This window comes from Oxyura jamaicensis, chromosome 2 (assembly GCF_011077185.1).
Source record: "Oxyura jamaicensis isolate SHBP4307 breed ruddy duck chromosome 2, BPBGC_Ojam_1.0, whole genome shotgun sequence".
Lineage (NCBI taxonomy): Eukaryota > Metazoa > Chordata > Aves > Anseriformes > Anatidae > Oxyura > Oxyura jamaicensis.
Genome location: NC_048894.1, coordinates 71,358,645 through 71,378,127, shown reverse-complemented (window position 1 = coordinate 71,378,127; position 19,483 = coordinate 71,358,645). Strand labels below are relative to the sequence as shown.

The 19,483-nt window shown below is 41.5% G+C and overlaps 1 protein-coding gene across 1 annotated transcript in view; it reads left to right on the top strand.

The window, feature by feature from the left end:
• Nucleotides 1-19,483, top strand: part of MYO10 (myosin X) — a 162,705-nt gene that overhangs the window by 32,025 nt on the left and 111,197 nt on the right. The gene's annotated exons all lie outside the window — the stretch shown is intronic.

Sequence of the window (19,483 nt, the reverse complement as noted above, 5' to 3'; positions counted from 1 at the left end):
CAGTCACGCTGACCATTGCATATCTGGTCAGCTGCTACAGCTGTGTCTGACAGAGCTGAAGGTTTGAGAGCTGTGTCTAGGATGTTACTTAGATCCCAGCGGCTCCATCCTTCTTGCTCACGTTACCTGGGCTGTTGCAGGCAGCATGTTGTCTGCTGTGGTAGTGTACCACTGGCTGCCAGCTGGTGAAGGAGGTTGGTGGGCAACTTCTGCTCTCTCCTTCCCCTCTGCCTTTTCTTTTTCTTTTCTCTTTGGCCAGAAGAAGGCAGAAGGAGCCCTGCCAGTTGCTGACAGCATGGAAATGCTCTGCTTTCTCACTCACTTTTCATTCATCTATTTATTCTACTCTTCAAAGTAAGAGTAAAAAAACAAAAAAACAAAAAAACATTTTATTCAGAACTAGGGAACCCCTACTTCCCTACTTTTCTCACATGCCTTTTTGCAGGCAGGAAAGGAACTAGACAGAATCAGTGTTTTTTGATGGGCAAGATATAGGTTAAATAGGGGGAGTGAAGAAGATGGGATTGTTAGTCACACAAAATGTCTTGAGGCTGGTCTCAACTGAGGCAGGAGGACCTCCTCAAACAAGATAAGTTGAACAGAAGATGCTCGCTGATAGAAGCAGGCAGAGCTGTCTAATTGGTAGCGATGCTAGGCTGTGTTGGATTCAGATGCTTGTCTTTCCTCCGCGCATGGTGGTAGACAAGCAGTGAAAGCCAGGTTGTAGAAAGCTGAAGGACCAGTATAACATACTCCAGGTTACTAGGTGTCTTGGACTGGTGACACAGACACATACGGTACAGGGGAAGATGTCCACAGAGGAACTACTGCTAGATGCAAAGCCTCCTTACAGGACAAGAAGGCGCCTTTGTGTGTGTTGGTGTGTTCTCAGTGTGATGCACGTGAAGTTGTGCAGTCAGGTTTGGGAAGTTGCATATTTACAGTTTACCCTTGACATGCTCTACTGAAATTTGAGGCCCCATGAAGTGCAGATGCTGAGATTGTTTCCTCTGTTTGTGAATAAAGAAGGATCTTCCACGTTAAGGCATTGTAGTTACATTTTGTTTTCCGTGTGTGTTGTTAAAGTAGCATATGCTCCAAGCCACAATCTTCACCAGGCACGTCATTTAAACATAGCCCTATCCATCCTCTTGTTGGAGTGACACAAAAGTTTCGGAGGTGCTACCTCTAATTCTTCACAAAATTTTATAGATGGACACCTGACTGTGCAGAACCTGTATTTTAGAAGTGTTTCAACATGACAGTCCTTGTACTTATGGGAACTGCAGGTGACAGTTGTAAGATGGACGGCTTGCGTTGGTGCCCTAGCATGCAGCGTTAGAGCTAATATCAGCACCCATGAGTGGAAAAGCTGCTTGCTAGCAGCCTTGTATGCGTGTATAATGTGTACTGTTGCCTTTCCATGGTGTATGGAATGCAGGCTGAAAACTCAGGTAATTTGGAGGAAGACTCAAGTCACTACCATAATACAATCTAGCTGATCCCATTTCCTTAGAAAAATGTTAATGCTGGTAACATCGCAAGAGAAAAAAAAAGGTTGTCCTGCTTGTTTTAAGAGCAAGTGTCGTGCCATGCTGTGAAATACCCAAGGATGTAAGGAGCAGCTGTCAGAACCAGTGCATGGCACTTAACGTTGCCAGTGGGTCCGAGCCAACTGTGCTCCAACTAAGGGCAAATCAGCAATTCACTGCATTTTTAACTTTAATCCTTTTCAAGGCTTATGTTTTCAAGGGTGCACTCTGGATTTAGAGGAACTGTGCCAGCTGACATCAGTGCCAATTAATATTGTTTCTCCATCTGCTTTCTGAAGTGCCTTTGGAATATCCCGCCCTTGCTGCTGGGTTACCTGTGTGCTGCAGAAGGCAGCAGGCATGAGATGTGAATCTTAGGTGATACCTGATGATGACCTCTGACGGCTTGGTGATCTCCTGCAATGCTATGTTTCCTTTTAAAGAAGAAGGCAGGGCAAGTAAAGGGTGAGATTGCAGAAGTGTGGGGTGATGATGATTTTCTGAAGGGTAGCCAGCATCTTGATTCCCAGACCCTTCCAAGAAGCAATTGTGGTCAAGTCTAATGACAAACTGATGAAAGTGTTGGGGCTTTCTCAAAGCGCAACACTGTAGTTAAGCTTCTCCAATTCAGTAGCTTCTGCTCGGATTTGCAGTTCTCACCTTTCTTATTTGGATGAATTCTCAAGGTGGGATTGGCTAGGCAGCGGGACTGGAAAAACATGTTTACTAGATCTGTGCTCAGGGATTATTTGTATAAACTTGGGTTTCAACTCTTTGTCAGCTCAGTTTGCAGAGCAATGGAAAGAAATCATAGCAGAATACATTACTTCTTAATTTCACCTTTTTGTCATGAGTGGTGGAAATAAATTTGCAACAAAAACCTGTGGCATACAGTTCACTCTGGAGGAGTGTTGGTTCTAAGTAATGCTGCTGAATTCAAATATTCATGTGTAGACTATGCTGTACTCTTCAGTGTTAAACAAGTTGCATATCAGGTTTTGGATCGCTTCTTGATAATCACATGCTAATATAATTATTCCTTGAGCAAGACTAATTATTTTAGTGGTACCTGCATGTTGAAGTTGAGCAGTTCATTTGTTAATCAGTGTTAAAGACTGTTCTAATCCTGTTTTGGGCTGCAGTCATCCTCTGTGGTTTGATGGAATATCTGCTACATGTGATGTGATACTAAAAAAGGAATCACATGTGATGTGATACTAAAAAAGGCATTTTGGGTTGTAGGTTTGCGTTTTCCCTCAGCAAATAGCTATGAAACAAATTCATCCTTTTATAAAAGAAAAGAAAATGTGGCACTTTACTGGGGTAGATGAAAGCCTAACTAAACACAGGGAGGAGAAAAAGTCCATCAAGGCTATGTTTCACTTCTGTGGCCCTATGTGTTGGAGTGGGAGGTGAAAGCTGTGAAATCCCTCTTTTCCATGGCATTGGCCAGTAGCTGGCTCTGGAGTGCCTCTCTCGTGTGTACTGAAGGCTGGTTTACACAATGATGACTGTAATGAGTCAAGACAGTGTGATGAGTGGACAATTCAGTATGAATGTTTTTCTTTTCTAAGCACCCCCCAGATGCTTTGCAGAAGAGAAGACTACTGTACTAATTTGCCCTTTGGTGGGTTCATCATTTTTTCTTTATTTTCTTGTTCCACTAGTGTGCGTGTCCAAAGTTGGTAAATGACTGTGCCTAAAGTTTTGGAAACATCATCTCTGAATGTATAAAGTATGTCAGTGCAGTCTATGAATACCCAGATTAAAAAAAAAAAAAAAAAAAGGCACCCTAATCTTTCCTTGCTTGTGTGTGTGTGTATATATATATTTAAGATGTCATTGAAGCTACTGCAGCTTCTTTCATCTTCACGGGTATTTTTATTATCTCTATTTTTAAGCTTAAAAGTTATTTTTTAAGAACATATTCACAGTACAGCAGACGTTTCCTCATTGCCATATTCTATAAATTTTTAATGAAGCTATGTGAGCTTATAAGTACTCAGTGAATGTTAAATAAAATGCTGAAAGCCCTGCTGTCACTGTATGCTTTGTCTGAAATGCCTTACTTGCACATGTTCAGTAGAGTGCCAGTGATTCAGAGGGGAAAAACTCATTCCCTTTTTTTCTCCTTTTTCAAATAACATGAACTTTACCTTATTTCAAATAAAATCCTAGCATTTAATTTACCCTTATATGACGGAGGACTACGTTGACATCTTAACTTGTACAGATGCACTTGAAACTGTCCCCAGGGACAGCATAGATATTAAATACAAAAAGCTTGGGGTGTGTGAGATCTATCAGAAGAGCTGTCCTGAGTTACGTGGCATTAATTCCAAGAATATTCTTCTGGCCTCCTAATGAGGACTCTGTTTTTTCTTCTGTTTCTACATCAAAATATATAGGGAAAAAATATAAAGAAATGTATAGTCTTAATTGCCTTTAAGTAGTAATTGTGGTTTGTCTTAGCAACACTGTGTCAATGCTGGTGAGTTTTTGGACTTCCAGAACAGCACCTAGTGGCACACATTTTAAATAACACTGATTCCATTCAATGGAAATTTTATAGCTATAAATTTAAGACATAGCATGAGTATAGGGGAAATCCGTTGTGAAGAAATTCATACAACGGAAGTAAAAGTTTAACCAATTGCTGCAATCTATGTAGTACGACATTGAAATTTAAGAACACTTAATTGCATACCTGCTTAGTTGACCGAGAGGAACTTTTAAATTGTTTTAAATGTTATAAATAGAAGCAGCTGAGCTGTAATATCCTAAAAATGTAGGTTATTTAGAAACAGATGTCAGATTTCAATACTAGAGACTGTCAGTTAAAACAGCTTTCTGTGAACTTCCCTGACAAAGAAGCCCTTCACGGGATGGTGTTATGTCAGCAAACTCAGCACTGCTCAGTATCCTCTGCTTCAAATAAGAGGCACCTGTAAGTGGTTTGATCAGCAACAAAAGTATTTTTTCCTGTGTATTTAACTTAATATGGCTCTTCAGGGACATTTCTGCGTTGCAGGAATGAGGAGGCTACAGGTGTTCCTTGTTAAACACAACTCTATGTTTTCCATGGTGGCTTTCACCTATTTTTTTTTCCCCTTCTGGTTTGAGGGCTGGAAGAGTTTCTGGAAGAAAAGTTAAACTTCAGATTTGATAGAGCTTTTTTTTCCCCCTTGTTTTGGGGGCTTCCTTTCCTTTGTTTTCTTAAGTTAATGACAGGATTCTGTTGAAGTTACCCAGTGATTACTCCAGTAGAGTTTGTTCTCATATTTAGAAAAGGATTTGGGGGGGGGGGGCGGGGGGGAACCTGAAAAACAGCAACAGCAAACACACCCCACAGACCTGCAGGCAAATGGTTAAGCACTTCTCATAAGTACTCTTTTTCTTTCCCTTGTGTCCTTTCTCACCCATATTTGGGACCATTGAGCTAGTTTTTGAGACTGAGTAGTCCTTTTAAACAAGAGTCTTCCGTTCATATTCACAGGGCATGAATAACTCCACTGAAGTTACTTGGCTTAAGCTGCTGAAGTCAGTAGGAGTGTTTATCAGTAAGCGCTGTGTTTAGCGGTGTAGGGATCAGGCATCTGAGAAGTAAATCCTTCTGGACAAGGATTTTCTTAGTTATCATTGAAAGACGGCGTGCTTACTTCTAGCTCTTCCATGTGAAGATTTGACAGTATTTCCAAACAGAGTTGTTCTTTTGACTTTTCCCTGAATTCAATATCTATTACCCTTGAAATACACCCTTACAAGGGACCATTTTAAAGAAGTCCTTTGTGCTTTTCATTGTATATACAGCCTCTTAAGAAAAATACGCAAATACATGCAGTGAATTTTGGTATTGGCTGGTTTTAGTGCTAAATAAATCAATCTCTTTCTGCAAAATTATGAAGACATTTCTGCTTTGTAATTCAATGGTACTTAGAAAGATTTGTGGCTACTGGTACTGCGTTGTTTGTGCACGTTTGGGACAGCAGATCCCCTGCCTCCAGGGTACGGGGTGAATTCCAAATTCAGCAGCTTTATATCAGGAAATCTGATTCCATCTGTCTAAACATCATAAAGTTCATATTATTCTGTAGTTAGTTATATTTGGCTTAGCTGCAGTAATTCTCCGGGTTATTTCTAGTATACATAAAATTGTGGCATTCTGGCTATCTAGATGTTGTCGTCTTGGGTTATTTTGGGGCAGGAGGGGTGTTGTTACTGTTGTTTTTTTAAGGGATGTCCAGGGGAATATGGAAGGGTTGGTGGTAATGTGGGGTTAAGGAGCAGCCGAGCTCAGCTGGAGCACCTCTTGGTGCTCTGGGTTTATCTTCTGTGGAGGAGTGTTTACATCTTCATGCAGGGCGTCGGTGTTCGGCCTCTCTTGCCGCAAGTATCTGTTGACGCATGTGCAAACATGGCTGGAGGCAGGTGCCAGCTGGGCGCTGCCAGGCCTTGGGGAGGCCCCCTCCATCCATCTGTCTTCGGCCTGGCCATGGGGCTGCCAGGTGGGGCAGCTTGGGGTCCACAAACCCACTGAGCAACATCTTCCCGTCCCTCCTACACCGCACATCCTGAGCCATGGCCAAAGCTTCTCCGTGTCCAGCAGGGGCTCGGTACAGATGTAGGCCTCGCAGCTGGACGTTTTCCTTGATAGAAATGCTTCCTCAAAACATGAAGCATCACTTAGAAATATTTCATTGCTGGCTCAAACTAAATCACTTGTAAATTGAACATTATTTTCCAAAATACTGGGGAACGCCTCTTTGCTTTAACCTTCGCATGTTAAAAAGGCAACTAGCACTGCTCAAAAAAAGCATCTTTAGCAGAAGACTTCTTTTTCTGAATTCAGGAGTTAATTCTGCTTGTGTTTTTATCTTCCTAACGTCAAGAGCAATATTTTTTATGACCGCTATTCTCTGAGTATTTGTTAAATGGCAATAGGGAAGAGTCTTTTTCTATGTGTTTGTCGAACTACTGTGTGTGTATTGCATAAAAATACAGAGCAGGTTATAAAATGTCTTCTAAGATGTGTTGCACATGTGCTGTCCTTACTTTTTTCCTGTTACTTGCCTTACTGCCAAAACCACTCTCAGTTTCATTAATTCCGGGAATGGGGAAGTTTTAATCCTGAAGTGAGATATTTTAAAATAAAGATTAAATCCAAAAAAAAAAAAAAAAAAAAAAAAAGAAAAAAAAAATCAGCTGCTAGATCAAGTTGATTGTATTATTCTTGCATAATTAACATTCAAGTTACATGTGCGTAGCCACTTTTTGTCAGAAATCAGGGAGATTGAGAGTGAACACCCTAGAGATTTTTAATGCACAGATGATGGGGGCAGGAAGGTTAAGCAGTGGCCATAAATAACTCCTTCAATGTTGGGTTTTCAAGGGTTTTGTTACGTGTTTCCTAAACATAATGGGACTGTTTGCTTTAACTATACTGAAATTAATTCATTTGGCATTAGAGTGGCTGTTGTTAAGTGTTTAACTAACAATGTAAATTAAGTCTGTATGAACAAAAGCATTTATCTCTGCTAGAGAGTTGCTTTCTGCTTTTTATAAGACCCGACTGAGAGCAGTTAATATCTGAGCTGCTGACAAAGGGGTGCGCCTTGTGTCCCTGTCGCTTGCTGTAGCCACGTCATCAGCTGTGGCTACGTAAACAGTTAAGATGTCAGTCTTCTCTCTTGCTTTCTGCAGAGAAAATCCAAACCATCTGTGCTTTTTTTGTGTGCTTTTATTATGCTCATACTAAAGATAGCAAAACTGCTTTTGTTTTAAGATTAAAGCAGATGTACACAGGCTGCCATACTACTTTCTTTTGTAAGAGAACAGTTCAGCTGTTCACAAAACACAGAAAGGAGTTCAGGCTGCCGTGTGCCAAAAAAACAACAACAAAAAATCCACAGTGTTGTGATGAGTAAGCTTGTCACTTTGATTGTTTTGTTGTTACTGAATTCCCTTGGATGTGGAGCTCATCTCCTTGTTCAGTACTGTTGGTGCTTCAGGTACACGTGGTTTGGGTTAAGTGAAGTTACACATGGGGATAACTTAGGCCTGCAGTGCTCAGTTGTGTTCAGCTGAGCTTTGGTACCTTGCAGTGCAGATAAATGGTGGTGGCCAAACACTGAGATTGTGACTTGGAGAAGGCTCCCATCAACTTGTTCATGAACTTGCTGTCATGAGGAGTTGAGTGAAATCATGAGTTATATAGAATGCCCAAATACTTTATTTAAAATAAATTTTTAAAAAAAATCTAAAAAATGACTGTGTAATTTTGAAAGGGATTTCACTGAGTGAGGGCTTGCGAGAAAATGCTAGTGTGCATGAGCAACTGTTTTCAGACATGGTGATGGTCCTGCAAAGAGATACTCCTTGTGTGTACCTAAAGCCATCCATGAGCTGGTCCTGCTTGAAGCTCCGGTTTTAGAAAGTGCAGAAGCACTCACGCTACCCTGCTCCCTTGGGGACAGGTGGCTGTACTCTAAGAAACAAGTGCTGTCTGCAAGCGTGCGCTGTGGCTGTCTGATACTGCAGACTGGTGTGCAGCAGGATTGCAGACCTATTAGCAGGTATCCTGTGAGCAGAATAAATCAAGTGCAGCTGAGTGTGTTTGTTCCTCTGGTAACTGGCCGCCAGAAGAAAGTATGAGCTGAAGGGTCCTTTGTATGTGCTGTGTATGCTTTGTGCTTGGAGCTACTGTGCATTAGCATTGGGGTAGCACCAGTTTCTTCTTTATGCTGTCATCCTGCAGAACATCACTGAAAATACATCGTTCAGTAGCGTGAAGGGTTTAATTAAGGGGGGGAAAAAAAACTTGTGTTATGGAGCTTTGAAAATCTTCTTAGGTTATTATTTCAAAATCAAGTGAGTTGTCAAATCAAGGAGGAAGAAAAAGAAACAGTAACCATCTGGCAGGTGTTCGGAGTACTGACTTGGTTGTATTGGTGGTCTCAGTCATCCCAGTCAGCAGGTACCATGAGGTGGTGGTAATGAGCTAGGGAAGCAGCCCATGTCCTCTTGCAGGTCATTTGTGGGAGGCTGTGGTGCCAGTTTTGTAGGGGACAAGATCATTTGATCTTTCCCCTGTGGTCCCTTGAGTAAACGTTGAGATAACCATTACTTTTGTACAGAGAAATACGAAAAATGTATCTGCATCTCCAGATACCCTTTTCTGCACAAGTTAACTTTAAAACAAACTAAATATGTGCAGTCATATTGTAATTTTGATGTTGGATCACTTTTGAGGCTTAATACCCAAAATACCCTCCACTTGAAAGATTAAATACTTCTTGTAGAACTTCAAATTCTGTTTTGACCATGTCTATAATGGGAGAACTCTGTTTTCATGGCAGCTAGCAGCAAATTCAGGAGCATGAAAGTGTATGGAGTGTATTGTTTTGTAGTTAGGAGTTGCAGAATGCTTGTGTTCTTGAAGATTTCAAAGCGACTTTTTGTTTGAAAGCACCAGGCTTTCTAATGGGAAGGACATCTGAGCAAGATTTCCCCTAAAGCATTTCTGCAATGCGATAATAAACTCTTTTAGTTTCAAAAGGAAATTTAAGTGCTCTTTCATAGTGTTGCTTTTATGCTCACTAAACGGGGAGAAGGGAAATGTTATCATAGGTCACATGCCTTGTCCTCATACAGCACACTTTATTTTGTAAAGCAAGTTCCTATTTAGTATGAACATGATGATTTAAGGAGGTTTATCTATTCAAGCTGTCTTAACTATGGACTAGCAAAAAAATTACACGAGAAAGGCTTTGTGTTGCATTGTGAAGTCAGATACTGGAGAGCCAGGGAATGGTGTGGTGCCTATTTTTGCACAGTAAAATAAGCATAGTAAAACCCATAGGCAGGGAGGTGACCGTGGTGGACACGGGTGAGGAGAGAGGAGTGTACCAGGGCAGTGCTGGGGCTTCATGTTCAAGATGTGCTTGGGCTTCATGTTCCTCAAGGAGCTACAGCACCTGGCCCAGACTGAACATGGTGGTTGAAGGCACCCAGCAAACCTTAGCAGAATGGAAAACCTCAGTTAACCTCCTTCAGCTAATGAAGAACACAAGGGAGGTGGTCCTGCTGTCCTCCGTTCACATGCTTGGATGTGAGAAAACGTAGATAGCTGGGGCACAGAGCTGCAGGGGGAAGCAAAAGGAGGTCTCGCTCAGCAGCAGCTGGAGCTCGCCATGGGCAGATGGGCTTTCCCGAGGTGTTCAGCTGCCAAATATCTGAGGCTCTTCTGAACGTTCACTGTGGGATTTTTCTTCAGTGATTTATAACTTTGTTGAACTGATGACTTTTATAGGAAAGATAAAAATCTCACCTCTTGAAGAAGTCGTTCCCTTTCTAAATTAAACATACGTTCTCCAAAGAATGGGCTGGTAAAGCATTCAGGCATTGAATCGCCAGAATTAGTGTGGGTGAGTGAGACAAAAATACTGGCTTGCCTATGAAGAGAGACTTAAAATACACTAATTTGAAAATATATGCATCGTGATTAAGCTATATACCTGACATTGAGTGCTTCATCAGAAGCTTTCCAAATTGTAGCAGAATTGTAAGCTATTGAAAACAGATTTGGGAAGAGAATATTTAGCAATGTTAATAACCAGAAATGCCACAAGCCTGTAATGAAAATAATGATGCATCTTTTACTGCTGATTACTTCTCTTTTGAAAGTGCATTTTTCACAAGCATCAGCAAGGAGTTCTAATTAGAAGTAAATAATAGAATGTGTTCCATTATTAATGCTGCTTTCAGGCAGGCATTTAATATACATTGAAATCTGATGGCCAGAGTTTGTTGGCATTATCTTTGCATCATTATTGGCTTAAATGCAATTAAAGAGGGTATCTGTCACCACAAGAGTTACCCAGGAAATATTAAGTTCTGACAAGGATAATTCAAGGTCTGTGAGGCATTTGAGATATGGTAATGGTTTTCACATGTCCTCTGGGGAAAAGAAGGGAAAAAAAAAAAGTGTGGTGGGGGAAGCAGTATTTCTCTGTGATTGGGAAAGCAAAAGAAGCATGACAAAGACTTAGTAAGTTAAGAATATGAGCATGTACTTCTAAGAAGAACGTGACTGCTGCACAGAGCTTGTATGTGACCGGAAAGCTGTGATACAGGCAGGGGCCGCATCCAGTGCAGCCTGGGCGGAATGCAGAGTGGAGAGAGGGGCAAAGAAGGGTAGGGCTACTGTGATTCCAGATTTTCTTAATACACCTTCTGGTTCCTCTGGGTTATTTCTCTGGGTGATTTTTTGCTTTGGATTCCAGATCCATGTGTTAACAGATCAGACCAGACACTACTCTGCAGATTCAGTGTTGAGAGTTCAGACCAGACACTGCTGTGCATATTCAACTACTCCAAATCAGTAGCTGATATCTGTTAATTCCAAGCATGCCTACAGCGTACGTATCAAATAGATGTGTTCAAATGCATTTAGAAAGTAGCAGAGATATTTCAATGCAATGTGGTATCTCAATGCCTCTAATAGGTTGATGCAGCTCTTTGGCAAAGTATTAAATGATGTGTACATATGCTGTGTAGATGAGGTGGGATATGTGCACGTGTGCACGCAGATGTGCTCATGTATAACTAGTCTGCCACATCAAAAAAACACTGTATTTGAAATGTGTCTACTCTGCATTATATGCACATCCATTTCTGCAGAAAAATTCCCAGGCAGCAGGGTAGTAGCCTACGGAAGTTTTCTAAGTGAAGACTTGACTTTTCAGCCATAATGTTACACTAATGCTAGATTAAAATAAAGCCCCAGACCTCAGCTAAAGAAAACAGGGAGAGTTAGAACAGTATTCGCCTCATGTTATTGATAAGCTCTGCAATCAGAGTTTGAGAAGTCCTTGAACATCGCTACCTGAGTCAGTGCTGTTTGAATATGAAACCCCTGTGACTGGCTTTCTGCAAACTGTTTCCTGTACCTGATGTCCTCACAGCAGATTAGGCAGCTTAAAGTAGGCAAAGATTTATACACCACAAACACTGAGTTGCTGAAGCTGCTCTCTAGTCATGCATTTTTGCATGACTTCTAACCTATGCACAACGTGATGTAGTTATCAGTTACAGTGTGGACATTATGTAAATATTAGGCAGCCTATCAAATGTGGTTCAGGGTTGCAGTTGCAAGCAATGCTTCCTCCATTTGTGCATGAAAATGAAAAGAAATGGTTGATTAGCAATGGGTAACTGATTAGGGAACTATGGGCAAACATTACCACACTTATACTTGCAAAACAAGTTCACCTTTGAAGTGATATCAACTGAAAACAGTAGCCACAAAGGCTTCTTTTCTTGAGAAGTTTCTGAATGGAAAGTGGATTTATTTTTGTAGCAGAAGATGAATTTACTTCTGGAACTTGGTTCCAGATTTTTTCTTCAGTTCAAGTTGCAATCTTAAGCTCTTAATACCCGTGAGGTAATGTCGAGACTTTCCTTATGGGTAAGAGAATGCAATCAACCTCATTCCCTTGCTTGGTGCAGATCTTAAATTCATTCTTGATTTTCATTTGTGCTTAATGTGCAGTAGTGTCCCGTTACTTCTGTAGGAGTTCAGCCGCAGAGGGATGTCAAGTAGTGAGCGGGCCCTTTGCTTGCAAAAGACACAGATGAAGCAACCGAGCTCCTGACTGAGGTGTCCCTTCTCATGCCACGTTCCTTGGATCTGCTTTCCTTTTTGGTAGGCACTAGGGGCAATAAAGCATAAGTTACATAAGGAGAAATAGCGATCCTCTGAAATTCCAGGCTTCCTGGAAATTACAGTCCAAAACACACTCGCCTTTTGGAAGAGATTGTGAGATAATGGAAAAGCAGAAAAAAAAAGTCTGGATGCTAACTTAGTAGTATCATCTCCTGATACAATTAAGCCCTGAACACTTGTAACTTTGTTTTGTTTGAAGCTAATTTCCAGCTTGGCAGGAACTGTTCCCTTCATGTGAGTTTTTTGTTTAGCCTTCTCAGTGCAACACATGCTTTCAGGAGAGGACCTTGTTATTTCTGTCTGCCAGAGACACCCCAGTATCCCGATCTTGTTCTTGAATTACACAGCCACCAGCTTACACATCTCTAGAGTGAGTAACAGTTCTTTGCAGTACGTGGGTAAATATTTACATCTCTTTTCCTCCCACTTGGTAGAAGACTCCAGTTTTGTACAGTACGAAGTGCTTTGTTTAGAGGAGGAAAAAAAAAACATTGTTTAGTTCTTCAGTTTGGTTTTGAGGGGGCGTTATGTTTATTTAACAAAGGCCAAACTAGACTCGGCATGCGTTTTGCAGCAAAGTCCTGCTTTCATCCAGTTTCGCGGCTGGACTGATGGATTTATGAAGAGGTGATGGACTTCAAGGTCACGCAGTGAGTCGGTGGTAAAGCAGAACCTCGGGTCCTGCTGACTCCAGTGCTTTGTTTCATAGTCAGACCTTACAGCTTTGTCTTCACAAATGACTGCAGCAAATGAACCAAAGTTGCTCTCCACTCCCCCCTGCCCCGCAGTTAATTTAAATAAGCAAATGCTGTGGGGGCTGTTCTGCTCATTTAAAATGAGGTTGATTGGTATTGATAGGCTGAGACTTGTCCTGACAGTAGGTGAGGAATTCTAGGCAAGATTGTGTTGATTCTTTTTGGCTCATGGGTGCTTAGAAATACAAATTAAATGCAAATAAATTTGTGTGTTGGCTATTGCTGCTTGTATATTTACTGCTGAGCAGTGGTATGTGCAGATGCTAATCTGCTAATCCATTGTACCGATTGCTGCATGAAGGCAAATTGCCGAAGTGAGGCAATTGTAGTGCTGTATCGATTGGAAAACTCATTGCAGCTTTGGGCTGGTGTCTTCCTCTGCTGCAAGTGGCTACAGCAAGGAGCTTGGTGTCTGGAGCCAGCAGGGCCATTAGCTGCACTCATGAGGAGCAACTTGCTCCTCGATGTATGTCAGCAACTACAGGAGAAAAATCAGTCTGGGTTAAAATTTCTTGACGCCTTCCTTTAGGTGAATGTGATGTTTGCTGTATGGGATACCTACTGCTAGAAAGTCTGGCTGTTGGTCCTGTGGACTTGGAGGGGAAGGGTTCGTTAGCTTTAAAGGGGTGTGACAGGTTTTCATGCTTGAGAATTCAACTTTTTCCAGAGTTTATGTATATGGCATGTTCTTGGTGTGGCCTTCAGCCAAGGGCACCGCAGGGTACTTGCTGACTGAGGCAGAAATGAGCTTGAAATACTATCCCCCAATTTCCAGTTGAGAAATTTAAGAAGTGATTGCATTTGTTAGTGAAAAAAATTAGCAGTCCACCAACTGAGAAACACTTGGTGTCTGCACTAACACAGGTTTGCCAATGGTAAAGCATCCGGTAACATTGCCCTGGCATGTTGGTGGAGGTTGGAGTCACCTGGTGGTGCCACCGAAATGGTTTGTCAGCACCGCTTCCAGCTTCTGTCTGCATTTCCCTTTGTGCTGCTTCACCTGACTTTAGGCATGGCTTTCTCTGTTCAAAGGTTCAGGGTTTCATGAGGATGCCGTGAGAAGCTTAGTAATGAAGTAATTTCTATTATTATTATTTTACTGATTTTTATTTTTTATTCATTTTCACTTTGTCAGCAAGCAGCACTTTGAACACACAAATCTTTTAACTTTCTCATCACAATGTGCTAATGCTAACTTCTAGTATTAAAAACTTCTATTATGCATCGAGTGTAGTATTCCAAGGCCTTTCTTTCCTGAGTTATTTTTTGTTTGGTCCTCTACAGATGGATGCAAATGGATATATTAGCTTTATTTCTTTTATGGTAACTGTGTTTTGGCCTTGATTTGAATTCCTCTTATCAGTCGTGTCTGCATGCAGAAGTTACGCCTTGTCAGGAAAGTAAGGCATCTTACTATCTGTCAGTTGCAAGTCAAAAATAAAATCTCTGCCTTTATGCATTTAATAGTAAAATAATAGGGATCTTATCAGTAGTTAGAGATGTATATTGCTAAGCTCAGCTGAAAACTTGGTGTGTGGTAGGAAATCAAGCTAATACTTGCTCCATCTGTTAAAAGGAGCAAGCACAGAATGAGGCCAGGATAATGAGAAGAGTATAAAGGAAACAATGAATTTTACTGTGAGACGTCTTTTTGAAAGCTCATTATTGGACATTGGGTTTGTAAAGAGGTTTGAAAGAAAAGCCAGTTCTTACTGTTAGAGTACAAGTGGAGCTTGAACTTTATTTGAAAAGATCTTGAATCTCATTACAAGTATTTTGATCTACGTGGTGGCATTAAGAGTCTAGTTTTGGTCTCTGAGCTCATGGAAACCTTAGTTTCTGGGCCTAGAAATTTGATATTTAAAGTTCTGCATTTTTCTTCGTGCTTTGTATTTGAAAATAAGCCTATAAATCAAAACAACAAAAACCCCGTGTTCTTTGCTTTTACATTCTGTTTGAGAAGTATTGTGGCTTTTCTAATTATAAGTAGAAATTGTACTATAATCAGGGGAGCGTCAACATTTTTCTTAATAGAAAGTACTAACAAATGCAGCCTATTATAGGCTGTGGGGACCTTTTCTTAATAAGTGTCCAACAAAGCTATTAGGCGCATGTCCAACAACGTTGAGCATCTGAGTGTGCAGCAATGATCTGGGCAGTACCTGCGCTGTGTTTTGGCTTGGAGCATGCCTACGCATATGTGTTGGCAGCTTGGTTTGGTCAGAGACTCCCATGGACTTCACTGAGGTTTGGATCTAGCTGGGGTTGGTGGAGGGCTGAGCATCCGACCGGGATGAAAGTCGTGTAAGTGATGAAGATAACAGTTCTAGTGTTGTTGCTTGAGTAACCAGAATATGCATTCCTTACATCCTCTTCCCCCTGGAAGTAAACACTTGGCGGTGGCTGATCTCTATGCTCTTCTTCACCCTACCAGCCAACAGCTTGTTTGAACTTGTATCAGCAGTGCATCTTCTGTGGTCTTTAACTGGAGATAGCAACATCTTGCTAACATGTAAAACTCCCATGTGTTTTGGAAGCCTGTACTGTGCCTTTTCTCCATGGGAGGTTGCTCTATGTGTGTGTGCCTTGGTGGCTTGCGCTGTGAAATGTTCACTCCCTGTGTTCAGCATCGGGTTTCAAGTGCCTGTGTGGAGCCTTGTGCTTCAAGGGGGTGTCTCTCTGGTGGTTCAAATCATCTTTCATATCACGTGGCTGGCTAGACTTTGCCTGTTAACTCACATTTTGGCACAGTCCTTTGGAAGTAAGCTTGTCTTTCTCACCAGATCAGATATGTAAACAAGTGCCTGTGTTCTTGGTCCTTTGTGAAGGATCGTGTTTGGAGGGAGGAAAATAAAGGGTCTTTTGCTTTGGTGCTCTGCTAAGCTGCAGCTGCTGCCCAATGCAAGTACCTCCTTGCATGGTCTGAAGAAAGCTAGAGCCAAATAGTGGCTGTGAATGTTTTTTAGCTATAACGATACGAATTCTGACATTAGCATTTAATTTTAGTATCAAAATGTCTCCTTCCTTTCCCCTCCTTGTCTTCCCAGCACTTTTATCTTTGACTTTCTGGGAAGTGGTTTGTGCAGAGTCAAAATAAAGTATCTCTGTGGGCACTGATACCATTATAACTTCAGCTGATATAGCACAGTGGTTTGACTACAGTGGTAGGGTTGTATCAGTAGAAGGACATCCTTGTAGTTAAGCACTGAGTTTTGCTGAGGCAAAGCTGTTCTTGTTCACATTGCAACTGCGCAGAAAACTCCCATGGGATCCAAGGACCCAGGGTCTGCCCTCATGGCGTTGTCTCGGATGCATATGGAAAAGGGTCAAGTCATTTTGGTAACAGCTGAGAAAACTTTGTTGGAAAGAGTTTGAGCTCAGTTGCTGGTGCTATAGCAAAGCAAAGGACTGCTAGGCTGCTGTATCCTACAGCACCAAGGGGATAGTTTTTGGAGCTTTAGTGCGACTGCGTGTTTCAGTTGGATTGAACTGTGCCCCAAAGGGCCTAGAAGACGACTTTGGCAGATGTGCTAACACTTGCCAGTTGAGGGGACAGGCCACTAACGCTGGAACAAGTAACCTTAGGAGCCCTGTGAGCAAAATAAAATTTCCCCAAAAAACACGCTGTGTCAGCATGATTGTGCTGAGGTCAAGGGCCTCTGCTAGGAAAACTTCTCATATTTGTGATTCACAGAGCTGCCTCAGCAGGATCTAGTGCAGACCTGTCTAAACAGCGAAGCCTCTGGTGTCGACGAGTCAGCTCCTTTGGAGACCAGCACTTGCTCACATTTTGTCAGCAGCGGAGCATGCCCAAGGTGTTGGAGTTGCCTTGCTGCTAGCTGCAACAGATGGAGGGGAGCAAGAAGAGTGCTTTTTCAGCTTCATTATCTGCCTTAATCTAATTGAGGGACTCTATGCCTGGCATGTGCTTTCTTTGACTTGCCCTCTAAAGACATGCCTGCTGGTAGTCCAGCTGTGAGCCCTGCCCTTAAAAACAGGCTGCCTTCACTGGTGCTTGAGCTACGTGAGTGGGTGGTATGTGTCCCTGCCCGGGAAGGTGAAGCAATCTCTGGTAGATGTGGTCCTGTGGTGCAGTGGGAATTCTCCATTGTTATGCAACCTCTGATAAGGGTGTACCTATTTTTGGTCCTGGGCAAATCAGTTAAATCAAAACCCGTAAATAATGGTAATTGAAATCAGGTACTCTCATTTAGATAATAATGTGAACCTGTGTAGCATGTTTTTAAGGATGCTAAATTTCTTCCTGGATGTTTACACTTGTTCAGTATTTCATAGTAAGGTTTTGTGTTTGAATTTTAGCACCTGAGTTTGAGCCTTCCTTGTCATTTTAGATGCATTTCCTTCTCTGAAATTCTCAGCTGCATTGGAATCTAGCTAATGCAAAACCACGTGTTTTAATATGGTACACTGCAAACTTGTATTTTTTGCTTGTGCAGTTATTTCACGTGGATATTCATTCCCTAGGTATACTATGTGGGATTTTTTTTTCCTCCCTATACTGCAGTGGTATTTGTACATAGAGCACAAGGTACCTGAATTTCAGTTGCGTTTTCTAGACATGCAAGGTTTGTGATGGTGGATCTCCAAATTTGTCTGTTTAGCTGAGCTTTTCGGATGAGTGAGCTCCAGAATTGAGCAGCTCCAATACAACATCAGTTGTTTTCTTACAATACAGGGTCTCCAGCGTCTTATTGGCATAATTTGCAAACCATATAAGAAACGAGTATCATTTTCTTGCACCTACCTGTCTTCTGAACTAAATGAGGTGGCGATTGCTCACTGACAGTGGCCTGTTGATTAAATTGACTGTGGAGATCTTTGTGTGCTTTGCCTGCTTATCCACACCTTGTTTATCTGTGTGGATGTTAATGGAAAAATGCAGAAAGAGATCAGTACAGAGATTTTTATTTGAAGCTATTGTAATGTAGAGTGACAAATAATAGGTCTGTTATTTGAATAGTTGGTAAGCATTCTGTTGTGCTGAAATAAGGTGTGTGCGTGTATGTGTATATATAAAACTCAATAGATTGTTTTAGGAAATAATCTTTTTCAAAGGTTAAATAGTTTATACACATTTGTGTTAGCATGTAAGAAACTTGCTTTTTGTGCTGGCGCTTATGAATGTTTTGACGATGAAAGGGCTTGCAACACAAATCCTAAGGCTTTTGTAGGATCACCACATTTTTCATGTTTTTGCAGTTCATTTAAAGTCATTCATTAGTTAAGAGTCACTTGATTGTGAGTCAGCTCAGTACTGCCTGACTGTTTTATCATGTCTTCTTACCAGACCTTTAAAAAAGTAAGAGGATAGTTGGCACTGCAGACCTGAAATCCCTGAGCACTATTACTGCTTTCTTGTTAATGGGAAGTGGGACCCTATGTTGAATTGGCCTCTAGTATGCCTCATTTTTGTAGCTTCAGGCAGAGTTTGGGGCAACAGAATGACTGTAAATAAAGTATTTAGTAGAGACATTTGTGTATGGAAGTCCTAATAATGCAATGTACCTTTTGTTTCCTTCTCATTTGGAGGTACTTTCACCTTTTTGTCCTGGCAGTAGCCAGCCTAACCACTTCCTTGGAGGAACGAGTCTGCCCCTTCAATCCAGAGCATCTGAATGCTCTGTAGTGGTGTAGTGGGAACCAGTCTTTCACTGCAGTGTATCCACAGATGCACTTTCTTCATTTGTGGTTTTGTGAAGCATCACTCATTGCTGATGAGGATGTGTTTTCATGATTGCCTCGATACTAAACAGAATTGCAGTCCTGGAGCTACGCTGTAGCCTGGTTATTAGGTGATGTCTCTGTGCTATGCATATGACTGTCCAGGCGTGCCCCTCCTGCGATCTCTACTCTCCACACACACCACTGATAGTGGCCTTCCCTGTACACTGTGTGCTGTGGTACATCACTGGTGCCATGGATTTGGTGGCTCTGGGATGAGGACAAGTGAAGCTGAGAAATGCTCAGAATATCACTGAACTCGGGCTTCAAAAATCAGTGGGACAAGAGCTGGGAGCCATGAGTCTTGTACAAAAAATGACCATCAGGGAAAAGGTTTCTATTACTGGTTTAAATTGTGTATAACAAAAGAGAGCATTCAAACAGATGGTGGTAAATGAAAGATCCTTTAAGGGGGAAGAAAAGAGTTTTGCTGTATTTCATGGCTGAGGCTTTACTAAATAGAAACTGAATTCAGGTATGCCTGTTCGCTGTGTTAAACAGCTGTTCAGATGAAAATATTATAATGGTCTCTCTAGCTTTGTAATCTTTACCTGTAAGATGAAGCATAACCTTGTGCATATTTCCACCAACCTCTGATTTAATCTCACAGACTGAAGCTAGGTGTAACAAAAATCATCGCATCACCAGAAGAGTAGAGTTTATGCGTGGAGCTAAGTGACTGGATTTTGCCAGTGTGTCTTTTTGTAAGTCTCTGTTTTGGTTCTCAAACA